Raw genomic sequence first — 20,748 nt, forward strand, 5'->3', positions numbered from 1 at the left:
AACAAATGCTATAGAAATAGAATTATTATTGTTGTAATAAAATAGACTTATTTGTGTGCAGCAAACAAGGCAGAGTCCCATCTGGTGACAGCACACAGAGCGGAGACTATTCTGGTTGTCAGCATATGCTCACACCCTCCTGTTGCTCTCAGCTGCTGCTTATCGATCACACCAGTTGGGATGCAGAAACGTTACCAAAATGTACACAACTGTTTCAGTGGTGGAAATTTTATTTACGCCACTTTAGAGCCCGGAATTAGCCGGGTCTAGCAGCTGGCATATTTCCGGTTCTCGGCTCCATGACCCTGGTCGGGAGCAGGGTTGTGGACCCAGGACTTAGGAGGTCATTCCGAGATGATCGTAGCTGTGCTAAATTTAGCACAGCTACAATCATTCACACTGACATGCGGGGGGACGCCCAGCACAGGGCTATCCCGCCCCGCACGTCAGTGCCGGCTTCCCCCGCAGAACGCATCATACAACGGTGATGCCTTTGCACTTCAAGTGTAGCTCCCGAACAGCGCAGCTTTAGCGTGCTGGCCGGGAGCTACTCATCGCTCCCCGGCCCGCAGCGGCTGCGTGTGACGTCATGCAGCCGCTGCGGCCCGCCCCCCATTCAGTCCGGCCACGCCTGCGATGGCCGGAACGCACCCACGAAATGGCGGCCAAAGGCCGCCGCCCCACCCACCCCCGCCCAGCGACCGCCTCTGCCTGTCAATCAGGCAGAGGCAATCGTAGCGGCTTGATGGCCTTCGTCCATCTGGCATGCGCCAGTGCAGTGCGGCGCCGGCGTGTGCGCAGTTCTGACCCGATCGCACCGCTGCGATAAACTGCAGCATGCGATCGGGTCAGAATGGCTCCCTTATTCCCTGGTTGTTTCCTTTCACGCAAGCAGAAATCCCGGGTTGGTGCACGTTCAAGTTCAAAAACCCGGTGTATAGCTGGAAGTGTGAAAAGGGTATCATTAACATTTGTAAAGAACCAGCATATTTTGTTGCACTTGACAATTGGGATGTTATATCCCTTTTAGACATTGGCCCCAGGTATTTGCCAGGTTAATCAAGCATTATGCCGCTTTCAGGGTTCCCAGATTATTGCACGTGAACACGTATCTAGCCTAGATTATTTCTGCATGCAACCCGGGACAGAATCATGGAGATGAGACCCAGGAATTTGTCTGCTTTCTAGACCCGGGAAATTCCCATGTATGAAAGGGGTATTGGTGATGCTGGGAAATAGTCCCATCTATATTTTCAGAAATGTTTGCCAACAGTGAAATGTCAAAAAAGTTAATGCTGTCCGTGAAAGACTGTACTGCAAGCCTGATTCAGAGATGGGTGCACTGAGCACGGCAGCCGCTTCTTCGGACGCAACTGCTGTGCGAAAATATTCTAATGCTGCAGGAGGTGTCTTGTGGTAACAGGCGCCTCCTGCTGCATGCTTGTGTGATCTGCTGAAAGACGCAGCATCGGATCACTCTGCGTAAACATTGGCAATCGGAGTAACCCTAAGGTTACTCAGGATGTCTGGGGAATTCATGCTGCAGAGGCCAGGAGATCTGCATCAGGCAACACAGTCACTGGCCTCAGCACTTCTGCACAACAGAGGTGACATGCTCTTCCCATTGCCGCCCCCAAATGAGCAGGCCTGTCAATCAGGCAGTGGCTTAGGGGACTGTGTCTGACAACGCAGGACCCGTTCTGCATAAGATGCAGATGGTGGCAACCTAAGCTTACTCAGAATGCCAACACGCCACCATTTATGGAATAGCAAGCAGTGCTGCCCCTGCCCCCAAATATCCGCATGCATGTCAATCATGCTTGGGGACACTATGTGCGCTCTTGCAGGAGACCTGCACATGCACGGTACAGCAACTCTGCATGCGCAGATCTCTACATGTCTGAGATCTACATAAACCATCTCTGGATCAGGCTCCCAATGGCATCACTCTTTTTCTCCGGAAACCAGGGAGTACTTATACCATCATTGCAGGTATATTTAAACAGTCCTGCCTACAATGAGTTCGGTATGGATGACCGGCAGACGGGATGCCGGGTGTCAATATCTTGCCAGCAGGGCAAGCACTAAGAGTCCCCTTGTGTGCTCGCTGCGCTCGCCACGCTGCAGGCTCACGGCTTGCTGCGCTCGCTACAGGATCAATTCCCACTCTATGGGAGTCGTGGACACTCACAAGTGGGAATAGCCCTGTTGCACCGGGATTCCGGCTGACGGCACTGTCGAGATTCTGGCGTCAGTATCCTGACCACCGCGATCCCGACAGCCGGTAAATTAAATGCTTCACCCTACAATCTGTATCACCAGAGACCTCCATTATAGCTACTTTACAGACCAGGGAGGCACTTTCTCGGACCACAGGGCCTTCAGCAGTTTCTTCATAGAAAAAGAAAGCACTGCAAATATGTTACATTGCGATGTAAGGTAAAATACAGGTGTCCTTCAAATCTTATTAAATATAAAGTCATTTTTGTAGAACCAGTTACATGCATTAAGCTTATTTAATTTCATTCAGAAAATAGGATAACAGAGCAGGAAAATAAAACATGCACTGACGTGTTGGTAGAACTTTGTTGATAGACCCCTTGAAATCAAGATAGTTGGGATGTATGTACTAATCCTTGGATAGAGATAAAGTACCAACCAGCTCCTGTTATCAAACACAGTCTATGACATGGCAAGTAGGCGCTGATTGGGTGGCACTTCGGGCCTGATTCATGTTTGTAAGTAAAGCAAATTATCAAACAACTGGGCAAAACCATGTAATGTGCAAAGAGCTTTAGATTTGGGTGAGTTATATATTTTCTGTGCAGGGTAAATACTGTCTGCTTTTGCATGTAGCCCACGAATGTTAAACAGCGTTATTTTTACACTGGAATTTAGATAGCACATTGAACACACCCCATCCAAATCTAAATCTCAAATTGAATTTGCCCACCCAGCTATGAGATCAGTCCCTGCAGCAAATGAACAAACCGCTCGTACACACAGTCAGATGCGCTAATATATCCGAAGATATCATTTGCATACACCCGGCGACCGACTTGCAACATATCGGCTATTGCCCCTAAAAGATCGGGATGATTAAGACTACAGGGTTCCACAGATGTGGAGTATATTTAATGGGGGTCATTCCGAGTTGTTCGCTCTGTAAATTTCTTCGCATCGCAGCGATTTTCCGCTTAGTGCGCATGCGCAATGTCCGCACTGCGACTGCGCCAAGTAAATTTGCTATGCAGTTAGGAATTTTACTCACGGATTTTTCCTCGTTCTGGTGATCGTAATGTGATTGACAGGAAGTGGGTGTTTCTGGGCGGAAACTGGCCGTTTTATGGGAGTGTGCGAAAAAACGCTACCGTTTCTGGGAAAAACGCGGGAGTGGCTGGAGAAACGGAGGAGTGTCTGGGCGAACGCTGGGTGTGTTTGTGACGTCAAACCAGGAACGACAAGCACTGAACTGATCGCAGATGCCGAGTAAGTCTCGAGTTACTCAGAAACTGCACAGAGATGTCTTATCGCAATATTGCGAATCTTTCATTCGCAATTTTGATAAGCTAAGATTCACTCCCAGTAGGCGGCGGCTTAGCGTGTGCAAAGCTGCTAAAAGCAGCTTGCGAGCGAACAACTCGGAATGACCCCCCAATGTGCAGAAATCACATTACACAACCTAGCAAAACAAAAGAATTTAGTTCAACAGTCACAAATAAATCATATCATATAGCAGATTTCATTACATGCAATACTAGGAATTGTATATATTTAACAGAATGTATGTGTGGATTACAATAAATAGGACACATTACCAGATCCCTTAAGGAACGCAGGGCAGAGCGTCTACAGAATATAAAAAAAGGGTATGAGAATCACTCTGTTTCCAAACATTTCAGTGAGATACATAATAAAAACTGTTGTGCACTAAAGAGAGTCATAGGTATTACATCTTTAGATAATCATTGGCGAAAGTCGAATATTGAGGAAAATATAGACCAAACTGAGATGAAATGGATTTATGATGTGCTCTCTCGCACCTAAAGGGTTAAATGTGGAATTTGAACTGAAATGGTGTTCATAGGGATTGTCATTTTATTTTATTGAATGGACTGTTATTATGTAGTTCAAATTCATAAATTAGTCAATTGAAGTGTTGTTCTTAAGAATTATAAGAGTTCAGCATACGTTTTGTTGATGTATGTAGCAAATGCATTCATATTAAGGTTCCATTTAAAATGTCACATTCAAGTTGTAAATGAGCATACACAGCTTGTATAACGTCTTCGTTTTGATGTCTAAACACCGGGGTAGCGGCATGCGTTCCACCTGTGTTGGAACGTATGCCATGCTTCCGAGCGGCCTGCGTTCCACCTAGGCTGAAACGTATGACGCGGTGAGGAGCATGACAACTCTCCCTCCTGCTGTGCCTTACAATATACCCCGGAAACAGGAACGCACAACAATTATGAGAAAATAAGAGGTTTGAAGATGCTTTTCAAGTACAGGTTGAGTATCCCTTATCCAAAATGCTTGGGATCAGAAGTATTTTGGATATCAGATTTTTCCGTATTTTGGAATAATTGCATATCATAATGAGATATCATGGTGATGGGACTGAAGTCTAAGCACAGAATGCATTTATGTTTCACATACACCTAATACACACCACCTGAAGGTCATTTTAGCCAATATTTTTTAATAACTTTGTACATTAAACAAAGTGTGTGTACATTCACACAATTCATTTATGTTTCATATACACCTTAAACACACAGCCTGAAGGTCATTTAATACAATATTTTTCATAACTTTGTGCATATTAAACAAAGTTTGTGTACATTGAGCCATGAGAAAACAAAGGATTCACTATCTCACTCTCACTCCAAAAATTCTGTATTTCTGAATATTTGGATATGGGATACTCAACCTGTAATAAACTAATAATAATTCATAAACACCAAACAAAATGAAGGTGGGACTTAATTGGCGCTTAAAGAGTCATATTCATCTCCCATGTGATAACCTTTCTAAAGTCGTGAGTTTCTTTCACTGTCATCGTATTCTGACCTTTAAACTACCACTGTTCAATCTCGGAGACCGGAGCACAGCTGACCGCTATACAATTAATTTCCTACAAGTCCATGGTCATCTGCTGTGTCCTGGACTTCCTACCGTCATCATTGTTTAGATGGAAGGACCATGGTAACTCTGGTCCTGTTTACATCGTCTCATAGTGAACGTGATGTAATTTCCTGTTTGAGTGGAGTTGTTATGGAGACCCGGATTTCACTTCACGAATGATGTCGCGACATCATAGAAACTTATGAATGTGTTCACGGAGGACCACGTAGCCCCCTTGCACAATTGTTCAAGGGTCGCACAACGACGGGCCGCCCAAGATGGTCCAACAGACAGAGTAGAATGGGCTTTGATGGTAGCAGGAGCTGGAAGGCCAGCCTGTACATAAGTATGTGCAATCACCATTCTAATCCATCTGGCCAAGGTCTGCTTATTAGCAGGCCAGCCACGTTTGTGAAAACCAAAAAGGACAAAGAGGGAATCAGATTTCCTGAGAAAAGCTGTTCTTTTCACATAAATATGGAGAGCCCATACCACGTCCAAAAACCGCTCTTTGGAGGACAAACCTGGAGAGGTAAATGTCGAAACCACAATCTCCTAGTTAAGGTGGAAAGACGACACCACCTTAGGCAATAACCAGGGCGAGTTCTAAGAACCGCCCGGTCACGGTGAAAAATCAGAAAGGGTGCCCGACAGGACAAGGCACCCAAGTCTGAAACCCGTCTAGCGGAGGCAATAGCCAGCAAGAACAAGACCTTAAGAGTAAGCCAATTAAGGTCCTCAGCTCAAGAGGTTCAATCGGAGACTCTTGTAAGGCGTCCAGAACAACCGACAAATCCAAAGAAGCCACAGGCGGGACAGAGGGAGGTTGAATCCGTAAAACATCCTGAGTGAATGTATGAACATCAGGCAGAGTCGCAATTTCTCTCTGAAACCATATCGACAAGGCAGAAATATGAACCTTGAGGGAGGTCAGACGAAGGCCTAAGTCCAGGCCCTGTTGCAGGAAAGCCAAAAGCTTGGCAGTACTGAACTTGTATGCGTCATAATGGTTAGTCGCACACACGGCAAAGTAAGAATTCCAGACCCTATTATAAATCCGAGCAGACGCCGGTTTACGAGCCTTTAACATAGTTTGAATGACCGCCTCAGAAAATCCTTTGGCCCTCAGTACGTAAGCTTCAAGAGCCATGCCGTCAAAGCCAGATGGGCCAAATCCTGGTAGACACAAGGGCCCTGAACGAGGAGGTCTGGGTGTTGTGGAAGTAGAAGAGGACGCTCTATCGAGAGACCCTGTAGGTCTGAGAATCGATGCCGTCTGGGCCACGCTGGAGCGATTAGAAGTAGTATTCCTCCTTCTTGCTTGAACTTCCTTATTACCCTGGGCAGGAGTGACACTGGAAGGAACACATCCGGCAGCCGGAAGTTCCATGGAATTGCCAGCACGTCCACAAACGCTGCTTGAGGATCCCTTGTCCTTACTCCGAAGACCAGAACCTTGTGATTGTGTTGAGATGCCATCAGTTCTACATCTGGTGGGCCCCACTTGTCCACTAAGAGTTGAAAGACTTCCAGATGAAGGCTCCACGCTCCGGCGTGTATGTCCTGACGACTGAGGAAATCCGCTTCCCAGTTGAGTACTCCCGGAATGAACACTGCCGATATGGCTGGCAGATGGCGTTCCGCCCAACAAAGGATTTTTGATACTTCCATCATTGCCATGTGGCTTCGAGTGCCGCCTTGATGATTTATGTACGCCCATGTGGTGGCGTTGTCTGACTGTACTTGAACAGGCCTGTTCTGTACCAGAGGCAGGGCTAGAGTCAACGCATTAAACACTGCCCGCAATTCAAGAATGTTTATCGGGAGGAGAGATTCCTCCCTGGTCTACCGACCCTGAAGAGAGTGTTGCTCCAACACCTTGCCCCAGCCCCGCAGACTGGTATCCGTCGTCAGAAGGGATGATCCCTGCTCAATTGCTGGTCCTGTAGCCACCAACTCAGTGGCAGGCGGACCACCGGAGTCAAGGAGACCATGTGAGTCCTGATCCGGTGAGGCAGGCCATCCCACTCGGAGAGTATCAATTTCTGCAGAGGGCGGGAATGAAATTGAGCATACTCCACCATGTCAAAAGCCGACACCATGAGGCGTAGTACTTGCATCGCCGAGTGTATCGACACACGTGGGCAAGAGAGGAAGCATCTTATCTTGTCCTGAAGTTTCAGGACCTTCTCCGGAGACAAAAAATAAGATTTTAAACCTACCGGTAAATCTATTTCTCCTAGTCCGTAGAGGATGCTGGGGACTCCGTAAGGACCATGGGGTACAGACGGGCTCCGCAGGAGATAGGGCACCTAAAAAGAACTTTGACTATGGGTGTGCACTGGCTCCTCCCTCTATGCCCCTCCTCCAGACCTCAGTTAGAGAACTGTGCCCAGAGGAGATGGACAATACAAGGCAGGATTTAGCAATCCAAGGGCAAGATTCATACCAGCCCACACCAATCATACCATGTAACCTGGAACATACATAACCAGTTAACAGTATGAACAAACGACAGTAACGGTCCAAGACCGATGTCAACTGTAACATAACCCTTATGTAAGCAACAACTATATACAAGTTTTGCAGAGTTTCCGCACTGGGACGGGCGCCCAGCATCCTCTACGGACTAGGAGAAATAGATTTACCGGTAGGTTTAAAATCTTATTTTCTCTTACGTCCTAGAGGATGCTGGGGACTCCGTAAGGACCATGGGGTTTATACCAAAGCATCGAATCGGGCGGAAGAGTGCGTATGACTCTGCAACACCGACTGAGCAAACGCTAGGTCCTCATCAGCCAGGGTATAAAACTTGTAGAATTTAGCAAAAGTGTTTGACCCCGACCAAGTCGCCGCTCGGCAAAGTTGTAATGCCGAGACGCCTCGGGCAGCCGCCCAAGAAGAGCCCACCTTCCTAGTGGAATGGGCCTTAACCGAATTTGGTACCGGCAATCCAGCCGTAGAGTGAACCTGCTGAATCGTATTACAGATCCAGCGAGCAATAGTCTGCTTCGAAGCAGGAGCGCCAATCTTATTGGCCGCATACAGGCCAAACAGAGCCTCTGTTTTCCTAACTCTAGCCGTCCTGGCTACATCAATTTTTAAGGCCCTGACTACGTCCAGGGATCTGGAATCCTCCAGGTCACTTGTAGCCACAGGCACCACAATAGGTTGATTCATATGGAACGAAGAAACCACTTTAGGCAAAAATTGCGGACGTGTCCTCAATTCAGCTCGATCCACATGAAAAATCAAGTAGGGGCTCTTGTGTGACAAAGCCAATTCTGACACTCGCCTTGCTGATGCTAAGGCCAACAACATGACCACCTTCCAGGTAAGAAATTTCAACTCAACCTTGTTAAGCGGTTCAAACCAGTGTGATTTTAGGAACTGCAACACCACGTTCAGGTCCCATGGTGCCACTGGAGGCACAAAAGGGGGATGGATGTGCAGCACTCCCTTTACAAACGTCTGGACTTCTGGAAGAGAAGCCAATTCCTTCTGAAAGAAAATCGAGAGGGCCAAAATCTGTACCTTTACAGAGCCTAATTTCAGGCCCATATCCACTCCTGTCTGTAGGAAGTGGAGAAAACGACCCAGATGAAAATCTTCCGTAGGTGCATTCTTGGTTTCACACCAAGACACATACTTTTGCCAGATACGGTGATAATGCTTAACCGTCACCTCCTTCCTAGCCTTTATTAAAGTAGGGATGACCTCATCCGGAATCCCCTTTTTCGCTAGGATTCGGCGTTCAACCACCATGCCGTCAAACGTAACCGCGGTAAGTCTTGAAATACACAGGGCCCCTGCTGCAACAGGTCTTCCCTCAGAGGAAGAGGCCAGGGATCTCCTGTGAGCATCTCTTGTAGATCCGAGTACCAGGCCCTTCGAGGCCAGTCTGGGACAACGAGTATCGTTCGTACTCTTCTTCGTCTTATGATCCTCAACACTTTTGTGATGAGAGGAAGGGGAGGAAACACGTAGACCGATTTGAACACCCACTGTGTTACCAGAGCGTCTACTGCTGTTGCCTGAGGGTCCCGAGACCTGGCACAGTACCTCCGAAGTTTTTTGTTGAGGCGTGACACCATCATGTCTATTTGAGGAGTTCCCCAAAGACGTGTTACGTCTGCAAAGACTTCTTGATGAAGTCCCCACTCTCCTGGATGGAGATCGTGTCTGCTGAGGAAGTCTGCTTCCCAGTTGTCCACTCCCGGAATGAAGACAGCTGACAGAGCGCTTACATGATTTTCCGCCCTGCGAAGGATCCTTGTGGCTTCCGCCATCGCGACACTGCTTTTTGTCCCGCCTTGGCGGTTCACATGAGCCACTGCTGTGACATAGTCTGATTGAATCAGAACCGGTAGGTTTCGAAGAAAACTCTCCGCTTGTCGAAGGCCATTGTAAATGGCCCTGAGTTCCAACACATTGATGTGTAGACAGGACTCCTGGTCTGACCAAAGACCCTGAAATTTTTCTCCCTGTGTGACCGCTCCCCATCCTCGGAGGCTCGCGTCCGTGGTAACCAGGATCCAATCCTGAATTCCGAACCTGCGACCCTCCAGGAGGTGAGCACTTTGCAACCACCACAGGAGGGATACTCTGGTCCCTGGGGACAGAGTTATTTTCCGATGTAAGTGCAGATGGGACCCGGACCACTTGTCCAGAAGGTCCCATTGAAAAGTCCTTGCATGGAACCTTCCGAAGGGAATGGCCTCGTAGGCCGCCACCATTTTCCCCAGAACTCGAGTGCATTGGTGAACTGACACCGTTTTCGGTTTTAGCAGGTCTCTGACCATGTTCTGTATGTCTTGGGCTTTCTCTATTGGGAGGAAGACCTTCATTTGTTCCGTATCCAGTATCATACCTAGGAACAGTAGTCGAGTTGTCGGAATCAACTGTGACTTCGGTAGATTTAGAATCCAACCGTGTTGCTGGAGCACTCTCAGCGAGAGCGCCACACTGCTCAGCAATTTCTCCCTTGATCTCGCTTTTATCAGGAGATCGTCCAAGTATGGGATAATTGTGACTCCATGCTTGCGCAGGACCACCATCATTTCCGCCATTATCTTGGTGAAAATCCTCGGGGCCGTGGAGAGTCCAAACGGCAACGTCTGAAATTGGTAATGACAATCCTGTACAGCGAATCTCAGGTATTCCTGATGGGGGGCATATATGGGGACATGAAGGTACGCATCCTTTATGTCTAGAGACATCATAAACTCCCCCTCCTCCATGTTGGCTATTATCGCTCTGAGAGATTCCATTTTGAATTTGAATCTTTTTATGTACAGGTTTAGGGATTTCAGATTCAAAATAGGTCTAACCGAACCGTCCGGTTTCGGGACCACAAATAGGGTTGAGTAGTAACCTCTACCCTGCTGGTGCAGGGGAACCTTGATTATCACTTGCTGTATACACAGCGTTTGAATTGCAGCTAACACTACATCCCTTTCCGATGTGGAAGCTGGTAGGGCTGATTTGAAAAATCGGCGCGGGGGCACCTCCTCGAATTTCAATTTGTAACCCTGGGAAACTATTTCCAACACCCAGGGATTCAGGTCCGAACTGACCCAGGCCTGACTGAAAAGTCGAAGACGTGCCCCCACCTGTGCGGACTCCCTCAGGGGAGCCCCAGCGTCATGCTGTGGGTTTTGGAGCAGCCGGGGAGGACTTTTGTTCCTGGGCACCTGCCGAAGCAGGTGCTCTCTTGCCTCTGCCCTTACCTCTGGCGAGGAAAGAGGATCCCCGACCTCTTTTGGACTTGTGCGACCGAAAGGACTGCATCTGATAGGGTGTTACTTTCTTTTGCTGTTGGGGAATATATGGTAAAAAATTTGATTTACCTGCTGTAGCTGTGGAAACCAGATCAGTCAGCCCATCCCCAAACAATACATCACCCTTATAGGATAGTACTTCCATATGTTTCTTGGAATCCGCATCACCCGTCCATTGGCGAGTCCATAAGGATCTTCTCGCTGAGACAGACATGGCATTGGCCCTAGAAGCTAGCAATCCAATGTCCCTTTGAGCATCCCTCATAAATAAGACTGCGTCTTTAATATGGGCTAGAGTTAGGAATATAGTATCCTTATCCATATTATCAAATTGATCTGTCAGCTCATCTGTCCAAGCTGCAATTGCGCTACACACCCATGCCGACGCAATTGTCGGTCTTAGCACAGCACCCGTATGAGAATAAATACACTTTAAGGTAGTTTCTTGCCTGCGATCTGCAGGGTCCTTAAGGGCTACTGTGTCAGGAGACGGTAGCGCCACTTTCTTGGACAAGCGCGTCAGGGCCTTGTCCACAGTGGGGGGTGATTCCCAAATCTCCCTGTCCTGCTTAGGGAAATGGTATGCCATATAAATTCTTTTGGGGATCTGCGGTCTCTTATCCGGAGTCTCCCAAGCTTTTCCAAAGAATTCATTTAATTCATGAGATGTGGGAAAGTTAATAATCTGTTTCTTTTCCTTAAACATGTGTACCCTTGTGTCGGGGACCGAGGGTTCATCCACAATATGCAACACATCCCTTATTGCCACAATCATACACTGAATGGTTTTAGTCACCCTAGGGTGCAATTTTACTTCATCATAGTCGACACTGGAATCAGAATCCGTGTCGGTAGTAGTGTCTTGTGTTAAGGGACGCTTTTGAGACCCCGACGGGCCCTGTGAGTCGGTCCAATCCGAGGATTGACCCCCTGATGTCCCCCCTAAATCAGCCTTATCAAGCCTTTTATGTAAAGATGCCACACTTGCATTCAACATATGCCACATGTCCATCCAATCTGGAGTCGGCACCACCGACGGGGACACACCACTCATTTGCTCCACCTCCTCCTTGGAGAAGCCTTCCGCCTCAGACATGTCGACACACACGTACCGACACCCCACACACACAGGGATTAACCTATAAGGGGACAAAACCCCAACCAGGTCCTAAGGAGAGACAGAGAGAGAGTATGCCAGCACACACCAGCGCTTAAAAACACTGGAAAAAATATGTCCATATAGCGCTTTTTTATCTATAATATGCCAATTCCCACTCACTGCGTCGCTAATGTGCCCCCCTCCTCTTTTTTCCAGCCTGTGAAGTTCAGCAGGGGAGAGACCAGGGAGCCAGCGTTTTCCTCATGCAGCTTCTGTGGAGAAAACGGCGCTGGTTAGTGCTGAGGATCAAGCCCCACCCACCGACGGCGGGCTTCGGTCCCAGTGATTTTTCAATAAAATGGCGGGGGATCATAGATTTACTGCCTCCGCAGTCTAATCAAACTGTTTTGTGCCAAAATGTGAGGTTTATTGCTGCCCAGGGCGCCCCCCCCTCCCCCCCTCCCCCCCCCTGCGCCCTGCACCCTTCAGTGCTGCTCTGTGTGTGTGTGACTGGGAGCAATGGCGCGCAGCTTTCCGCTGCGCGCCTTACCTCATGAAGATCTGATGTCTTCTGCCGCCTAAGATGTCTTCTGCCTTCTCTATCCGGCTTCTATCTTCGGCATCTGTGAGGAGGACTGCGGCGCGGCTCCGGGACGAACCCCAGGTGAGACCTGTGTTCCGACTCCCTCTGGAGCTAATGGTGTCCAGTAGCCTTAGAAGCAGTGCCCAACTTTGACAAGCCAGCTCTGCTTCTCTCTCCTCGGTCCCACGATGCAGGGAGCCTGTTGCCAACAGGACTCCCTGAAAATAAAAAACCTAACAAAATTCTTCTTCCACAGAAAACTCTGGAGAGCTCTCTGCAGTGCACCCATTCTCCTCTGGGCACAAGATCTAACTGAGGTCTGGAGGAGGGGCATAGAGGGAGGAGCCAGTGCACACCCATAGTCAAAGTTTTTTTTAGGTGCCCTATCTCCTGCGGAGCCCGTCTATACCCCATGGTCCTTACGGATTCCCCAGCATCCTCTAGGACGTAAGAGAAACAATCATTGGTTGTGTGTGTCCACTGTAACGCCCCCAGGTGTACCATGCTCTGAGAAGGAACCAGCGAGGATTTCTTCCAATTGATGAGCCACCCGTGTGCTTGCAGGAATTGGACCGTCAGCTTCAGATGACAGAGGAGAACCTCTGGGGAGTTTGCCAGGATTAACAAATACGGCAGGATCCTGATACCCTGACGGCGAAGTAGAGCCGTCATGACCTCCATGACCTTGGTGAAAATCCTTGGAGCCATGGTCAGACCAAAAGGTAAGTCCTGGAATTGAAAATGAAGGTTGCCAATAGCAAACCGCAGGTATTGCTGATGCGACACTGCAATAGGTATATGCAGGTAAGCATCCTTTATGTCCAGATACACCGTATAGTCCTTGGGCTCCAAAGCCAGAACAATAGAGCGAAGAGTTTCCATACGGAATTTGGAAACTTTCACAAACTTGATCAAAGACTTGGTTGAGAATGGGCCGGGAAGAACCATTCGGCTTTGGAACTAGGAACAGCGTTGAATAGTACCCCCTGCCTCTCTGAGTCAGAGGCACCGGCACTATCACTCCTGTTTCCAGGAGGGATTACACCACCAGATGGAGAGTTTTTGCTTTCACCGGATCCGTAGGGATGTTTGTCAAGCAAAACTGGCGAGGGGGACGTTTCTTTAAAGAGATGGCGTATCTGTGAGCGACAACTTTCCTTACCCAGGCGTTCGAAGTGGTCTGTGACCATACCTGAGCAAACCGTAGAAGTCCGCCTCCCACCCTGGGATACTCTAGTGGGAGGCCCCCCCCCCCCCCCGTCATGCGGCAGTCTTGTCTGTTTTGGAAGCAGGCTGACAGGCAGCCCAGTCATGTTTAGGTTTGGGCTTAGTGAGTTTGGAAGTGCAAGCCTGTTTCGGGTATGCCTGACCCTTTGCTTTACCTGGAGGTTGAAAGGAATGAAAGGAAGTACTCTTAGCCTTCAGGGCCGAAGGTGTAGTACTAGGTAGACATGCAGTCTTAGCCGATGCTAAGTCAGCAACAATCTTATTGAGGTCTTCCCCAAAAAGTATGTTTCCCTTAAAAGGGATCACCTCCAAGGTCTTTTTAGAGTCCAGATCTACAGACCAGGACTGCAACCAGAGGATCCGGCGAGCCAGAATAGACGCTTTGGGCGCCAGGATACCTGCCGCCTCCTGAATATAATGAGAGGCTGTAATAATGTATGAAAGACACTCTCTAGCATTATCAGGAAAATTAGACGGTAGTTCCACTTCAGCTTCCTGAACCCAGGTCTCAATAGCTTTAGCAGCACAAGAGGCCACAATAGTAGGCCTGTGCACAGCTCCAGCAAGAGTGTAAATAGACTTCAAGCAACCCTCTACACGCTTATCCGTCGGTTCCTTCAGAGAAGTGACGGTAGTGACAGGCAGAGTAGAGGACACCACCAGACGCGCGACTTGTAAGTCCACCGGCGGCGGTGTTTCCCAATTTTTCCTTAACTCTGCAGCGAGGGGATAACGAGTTAGCATCTTTTTAGACAGGGAGAATTTCTTTCCTGGATACTCCCAGGATTCCTGACGTATATGTCAACTAAGTGGTTAGAGTGGGGCTAAACTAATTTATTAACCTTCTGACGCTTGAACTTATCTGGTTTCTTAGAGGGAGCTGGAGGTTCTTCGTCATCATCAATTTGAAGAATCAGCCTGATAGCCTCCAAGAGGTCAGGAACATCCACTTGTGTCATAGATTTCCCATCAGAAGCATCTGCATCAGTGTCTGAGGGGTCAATATATGCGCCATCTTCATCAGATGGAGTATCTGAAATGTGTGGATTGTGAGGAAGTAATAGCCCGCTTAGTTGACCCCTTGGTCTTAGGCAGGCGAGGTTTAGGATTTTGCTTAGCCAAAGACTGATTTTATTGCTGTAACTGAGAGGACAGAGTATCTGCCCATGGCGGATTAACTGCAGGGACAATATGTGGCTGTAATGGCACAGGAGGTCCCATAGGGGGCGCAAGTCTAGTTACCAGCATAGTCAGTAAATTAGAAAATGTAGCCCACGGTGGGTCATGATTCGCCCCCGTTGCTGTAGACTGACTGGGGGGGTATAAAACCCCCAGTACCTGAACCCTCAGCTGCAATATTCTCCTCAGAGACATCCATGTCAGTAGCACTGCATGTTGCAGGATCAGCCATAGAATTATCACCCTGTTTAGCTGACATTATATGAAAGCGTATTGCTGCGTAACTGTAGGGCAAAATAGTACAATATAAGCAGGCTGTCAGGATTCTGTAACTTTGTCTGTCCCCGGAGGGGGCACTTGTGGGTCAGTGTAGGAGTGATAGAGGAAACGGGGAAACTGACGAAAAGTTCTGCGCATGTGCGCTTGATATTTATTATCACACAGGGATAACGGATGACAGGAACAATGAATAATAACTTAATCCGATAAATGAATATTTCAAAAGTCACTGGTAACAAATGAGCAATGAAGATGAACTTGTAACTTGATATAAATGATAAGGCAATAATGAAATCAGATGCAGCAAACGAAACTCCGATATATAACAAATAGCAATCAAAGCACACAGTCTCTGTAGAAGCACACGTCTTTAAGCCAAGCAAGGCCCTAGCAGGAGACAGTTCTAACACAGCAAGTTGTTAAGTGCTGAATGTAATGCACAATGCTAGATGCTGGTAATCAGGTGCACAGGCTGAGTAATGGAAGAACACCTGAAAAAAAGTCTCTTACTGCAAGTTGTTGTGGCAAACTGTGGCTGGAGTTCATAGCAAACTGAAGACTGAAGAATAACAACAAGGAAACCACTGGAAACAGGAACACAGGAACCAGGAGAACTTGTACACCGAATGTGACTTGTAGGAAAGCTGACTGGAACTGGAACCTGGAAATGGAACTGCTGGAACCTGTAGTTCCACAGGTCAAATACACTGGGGAATCTCTGCAGACAGAGGACTGAAGACAGGAGACGCCTGTTCAAAGGATGTGACGCATTGTCCAAGGCCCCGAGACTGAGCCAGGAACTGGAGTTTATACCCCTTGGTCTGTGATGATTGGATGTTGCATCTCTGTGAGAACACACCCCGCTGGATTGGGTGTTCAGATCAGCTGTGAGTTAGCTGAAGCTAATGATTCATCAGGAGAGTAATTCTGCAATGCTCTGCTGATTGCTGGCTGGGCTCAGTAGTGCACCGGGAGTAAATGCTGTTAACTAGAAGCACTGTGTACTCCAGGCTGCAGTAGACTGAAAACTGGAAGTGGAACTGAACTGAACTGCTGGAACCTGTAGTTCCACAGTGAGTGATGCGATGGAGAATGACGATTCCTGACAGTAACCCCCCCCCCCCCCCTTCCTTTTATGGGTGGGCACCGAACACCCACGCTGGAACTTGGAAGGCTGAATGTCAATTGAAGTCTCAGAAGACAATGCAGGACACTTGAGAGTAGAGGACTGGAATAAGCATTCATAAGCAGGAGTTGAATCAACTTGAAATACTCTAGGGTGGAGAGAGGACGTCATCTCCAGAATTGACTGATGGGAGTTCCCAGGTGAAGTTGACTGAACACTAGAAACTTCATCTCGGGGTGAGATACTTAGAGCCTCGATCTGGGTTGAGGCAACTGCAATATCTGCAGGAACTGTGGACTCTGGACATAGCGACAGGAGTTGCTTACTTGAAACACTGGAGAGAACCACATCGGGTTCGGAGGAACTGGAATCGGTAGGAACCGACGGCAACTCTGGACAAACGGATGGAATAGGGATTTGTCCAGGACTACTTGAATTGACTTGAACTGAAGGAGGCTGATCTGGACAGACGGATGGGACCGGATTGGGTCCTGAAAAGCTTGAACCGGCTGGAACCGGAGGAGTCTTCGGACTAACGGATAGGACCGGATTTGATCCGAAGATGCTGGAGTAGGCTGGAACCGAAGAAGGTAGCCCATCATTGGTTCCACTCAGGCTGGCTGGAACCAGTGGAGTCTTACTGGAATCGGCTGGAACCGAAGGAGGTTTACTGGAATCGGCTGGAACCGAAGGAGGCTGATCCGGACAGACGGATGGGACCGGATTGGGTCCGGAAAAGCTTGAACCGGATGGTACCGGAGGAGTCTTCGAACTGACGGATAGGACCGGATTTGATCCGAAGATGCTGGAATCGGCTGGAACCGAAGGAGGTAGCTCAGCATTGGCGACAGAGCTACTCGGGCTGGCTGGAAAGAGTGGAGTCTTACTGGAATCGGCTGGAACCGAAGGAGGTAGCCCATCATTGGAGCCACTCAGCCTGGCTGGAACCAGTGGAGTCTTACTGGAATCGGCTGGAACTGAAGGAGGTAGCCCATCATTGGAAACAGAGCTACTTGGGCTGGCTGGAACCAGTGGAGTCTTTGGACCGACGGCTGGAACCGGGTTAGGTCCATTGATACTTGACTCTTGATCATTGAGTCGTGACACCAAACCTTGGAGTGACCCTGACCCCACACTCTGACCACCATCCGGGTCCATGGGTCCTTGGACAAACTGTCAGGATTCTGTAACTTTGTCTGTCCCCGGAGGGGGCACTTGTGGGTCAGTGTAGGAGTGATAGAGGAAACGGGGAAACTGACGAAAAGTTCTGCGCATGTGCGCTTGATATTTATTATCACACAGGGATAACGGATGACAGGAACAATGAATAATAACTTAATCCGATAAATGAATATTTCAAAAGTCACTGGTAACAAATGAGCAATGAAGATGAACTTGTAACTTGATATAAATGATAAGGCAATAATGAAATCAGATGCAGCAAACGAAACTCCGATATATAACAAATAGCAATCAAAGCACACAGTCTCTGTAGAAGCACACGTCTTTAAGCCAAGCAAGGCCCTAGCAGGAGACAGTTCTAACACAGCAAGTTGTTAAGTGCTGAATGTAATGCACAATGCTAGATGCTGGTAATCAGGTGCACAGGCTGAGTAATGGAAGAACACCTGAAAAAAGTCTCTTACTGCAAGTTGTTGTGGCAAACTGTGGCTGGAGTTCATAGCAAACTGAAGACTGAAGAATAACAGCAAGGAAACCACTGGAAACAGGAACACAGGAACCAGGAGAACTTGTACACCGAATGTGACTTGTAGGAAAGCTGACTGGAACTGGAACTGGAAATGGAACTGCTGGAACCTGTAGTTCCACAGGTCAAATACACTGGGGAATCTCTGCAGACAGAGGACAGGAGACGCCTGTTTAAAGGATGTGATGCGTTGTCCAAGGCCCTGAGACTGAGCCAGGAACTGGAGTTTATACCCCTTGGTCTGTGATGATTGGATGTTGCATCTCTGTGAGAACACACCCCGCTGGATTGGGTGTTCAGATCAGCTGTGAGTTAGCTGAAGCTAATGATTCATCAGGAGAGTAATTCTGCAAATCTCTGCTGATTGCTGGCTGGGCTCAGTAGTGCACCGGGAGTAAATGCTGTTAACTAGAAGCACTGTGTACTCCAGGATGCAGTAGACTGAAAACTGGAACTGAACTGAACTGCTGTAGTTCCACAGTGAGTGATGCGATGGAGAATGCCGATTCCTGACACAGGCAAAGTACCTGGCAGAAATCCCCCTGTATAGTGTGACTGCAAGCAGAGCACACACGGAGGATTTAAGAGGTATATGGTGAGTGTAATACACAGAGAAAAATACCACAAGAGTATATCCTGTGAAACACTATATTAGATGAGAACCCTGATGCACTTAGCCCCCTTCAGGGTACAGAATATAGGGATAGCAGTATATGTGAGATATACGGAATGGAAATCACACAGCAGGTACTGGCACACACACAGTCACATGTACAATGCAGAAATGATCACAAACAACAATAAAACTGCACTGGACTAGCAGTAACTGCACTACAAAGTAATGTTATATACATATATAGATATAACAATGCACAGTAAAGACTGGATGTATATTCCAGGGTACTTGTACTAAATAGCCCTGAATGTATGCACTTGTTCTTAACTAACACTGTCTAAAAGACATGTAGAATACTTCAGTGCAGGGCTGTCTATTCGTATGGGCTCAATGGGCACTTTCCCAAGGGCCCCAGGAGTATAAGGGCCCTAGGCTGATAGTTGAGGGTCCCCTCTTTCCAGGGGTACCAGATTTTTGAAAATCGGCCCTGGGGAACCAGAGATATCGGACTTCAAAGCAGTGGTCCCCATCCAAGTCTGTTAATTGCTCTTCCCAGCCAGATATCTTGGGTTCTGTCTTATGGGCCCTACACACTGGCCGATATTTTGAAAGATATGAACGATCTCGTTCATAAATGAACGAGATCTCGTTCATATCTTTCAGTGTGGAGACTTAAGCGATGAACGATGCGCGTCCCCGCGCTCGTTCATCGCTGGTCTCCTGTCGGCTGTGCATGCAGGCCAATATGGACGATCTCGTCCATATTTGCCTGCACGTCTATGGAGCCGGGTGACGGGGGGAGTGAAGAAGCTTCACTCCCCCCGTCACTGCCCTCCCCGCCGCCGGGTCGCTCGTCGGCCGTATCGGCCGTCGGGCACCTCGGCCAGTGAGTAGGGCCCATTAGAGTTTTTGTAAGAGTATACTCCAAAAGCTGGGACTCTCTCCTTTTTGTAGACACTGGCAGCTTGTCTCTACTATTGCCAGAAACAGACATATCAACCTTCAAGCAGCTGGTCCTTGCTCTAGCTCCACACGCCTAATATGCAGTTTTATATATTTGTCGGTGGATTGCTTTGGCTCCTTAACTCTTATCCCCAAGTCCCTAATACCTTTTGAAAGGTGGGCCTCTCTAGTTTTTTTATCCAATTTAAAGCTAAGAAATCTATATCCAGGAACTGGAGATATCTGCAGTCAAGCAAGCTGCCCTGACCCCCAGAAAATGATGAATATTAAGCCCACTCCACTATCCACCCCTCCCCTGTGTATTAAACCATACTTGCCTACTTTTGAAAAGTAGTTTCAGGGAGATTATAGATCGCACTCATAATGTGCCGCTCGGCGCACCATTGAAGGGGCGTGTCACATACCACCCAAGGGGTGTGTCTATCTCCACCTATGGGCGTATCTGTCAAACAGGGGTGTGTCCTGCAGTGGTAGGTGAAAACTGAAGTACAAAGCTCAGTACTGGCTACACAATGACATTGCAGCTATATTACACAGCAGGGGACACAATGACATCACAGCTACATTACATGGCTACAAACTGACATCACACCAACATTACACAGCAGGGCTACACATTGACATCACACATGGGGGCTATATATGGTCATCACACCTACATTACACAGCAGAGCATAATACTGACATCACATCTACATAATTATACACATACAGTATATGTGTCATATACGGGATGTAGCCATGTGACCGGCAGACACATAACCTCCACCTACATCCCGTGACCAACAGGGACTTTTCCCACTTGGCACAGTCGCCACCGAGCCCGCAAGGGGCTAGCTAAACTTGCCCCCTCCCGCCAGGATTCCACTATCGGGATCCTGGCATCGGTATGCTGACTGACGGTCTCCTGACCGCCGGTCACGCTTACCACTCCCGTCATATACATTTGACAGATGTTAATCCGGCCCTGGTGAGTACTACTAAATTTGACGTCTAATGTTGATTATTTACGTGTCACCTGGGGTGGGGGGATCTTATTCAGTGTCAGGGAAAGGGGGGGG

The 20,748-nt window shown here is 48.1% G+C and overlaps 1 long non-coding RNA gene across 3 annotated transcripts in view; it reads right to left on the reverse strand.

Annotated features, from left to right (window-relative positions):
* LOC134970035 (uncharacterized) overlaps window positions 1-20,748 on the reverse strand; it is a 135,922-nt gene that overhangs the window by 56,724 nt on the left and 58,450 nt on the right. Inside the window, exon 3 of one of the 3 annotated variants that reach the window (XR_010189624.1) lies at window positions 3,819-3,849. The exons of the other annotated variants lie outside the window; for them this stretch is intronic. This is a non-coding gene — a long non-coding RNA (uncharacterized LOC134970035). The remainder of the gene's footprint in view (window positions 1-3,818; window positions 3,850-20,748) is intronic. 3 annotated transcript variants of the gene reach the window in all.

This window comes from Pseudophryne corroboree, chromosome 11 (assembly GCF_028390025.1).
Source record: "Pseudophryne corroboree isolate aPseCor3 chromosome 11, aPseCor3.hap2, whole genome shotgun sequence".
In the NCBI taxonomy this organism is placed as follows: Eukaryota; Metazoa; Chordata; class Amphibia; order Anura; family Myobatrachidae; genus Pseudophryne; species Pseudophryne corroboree.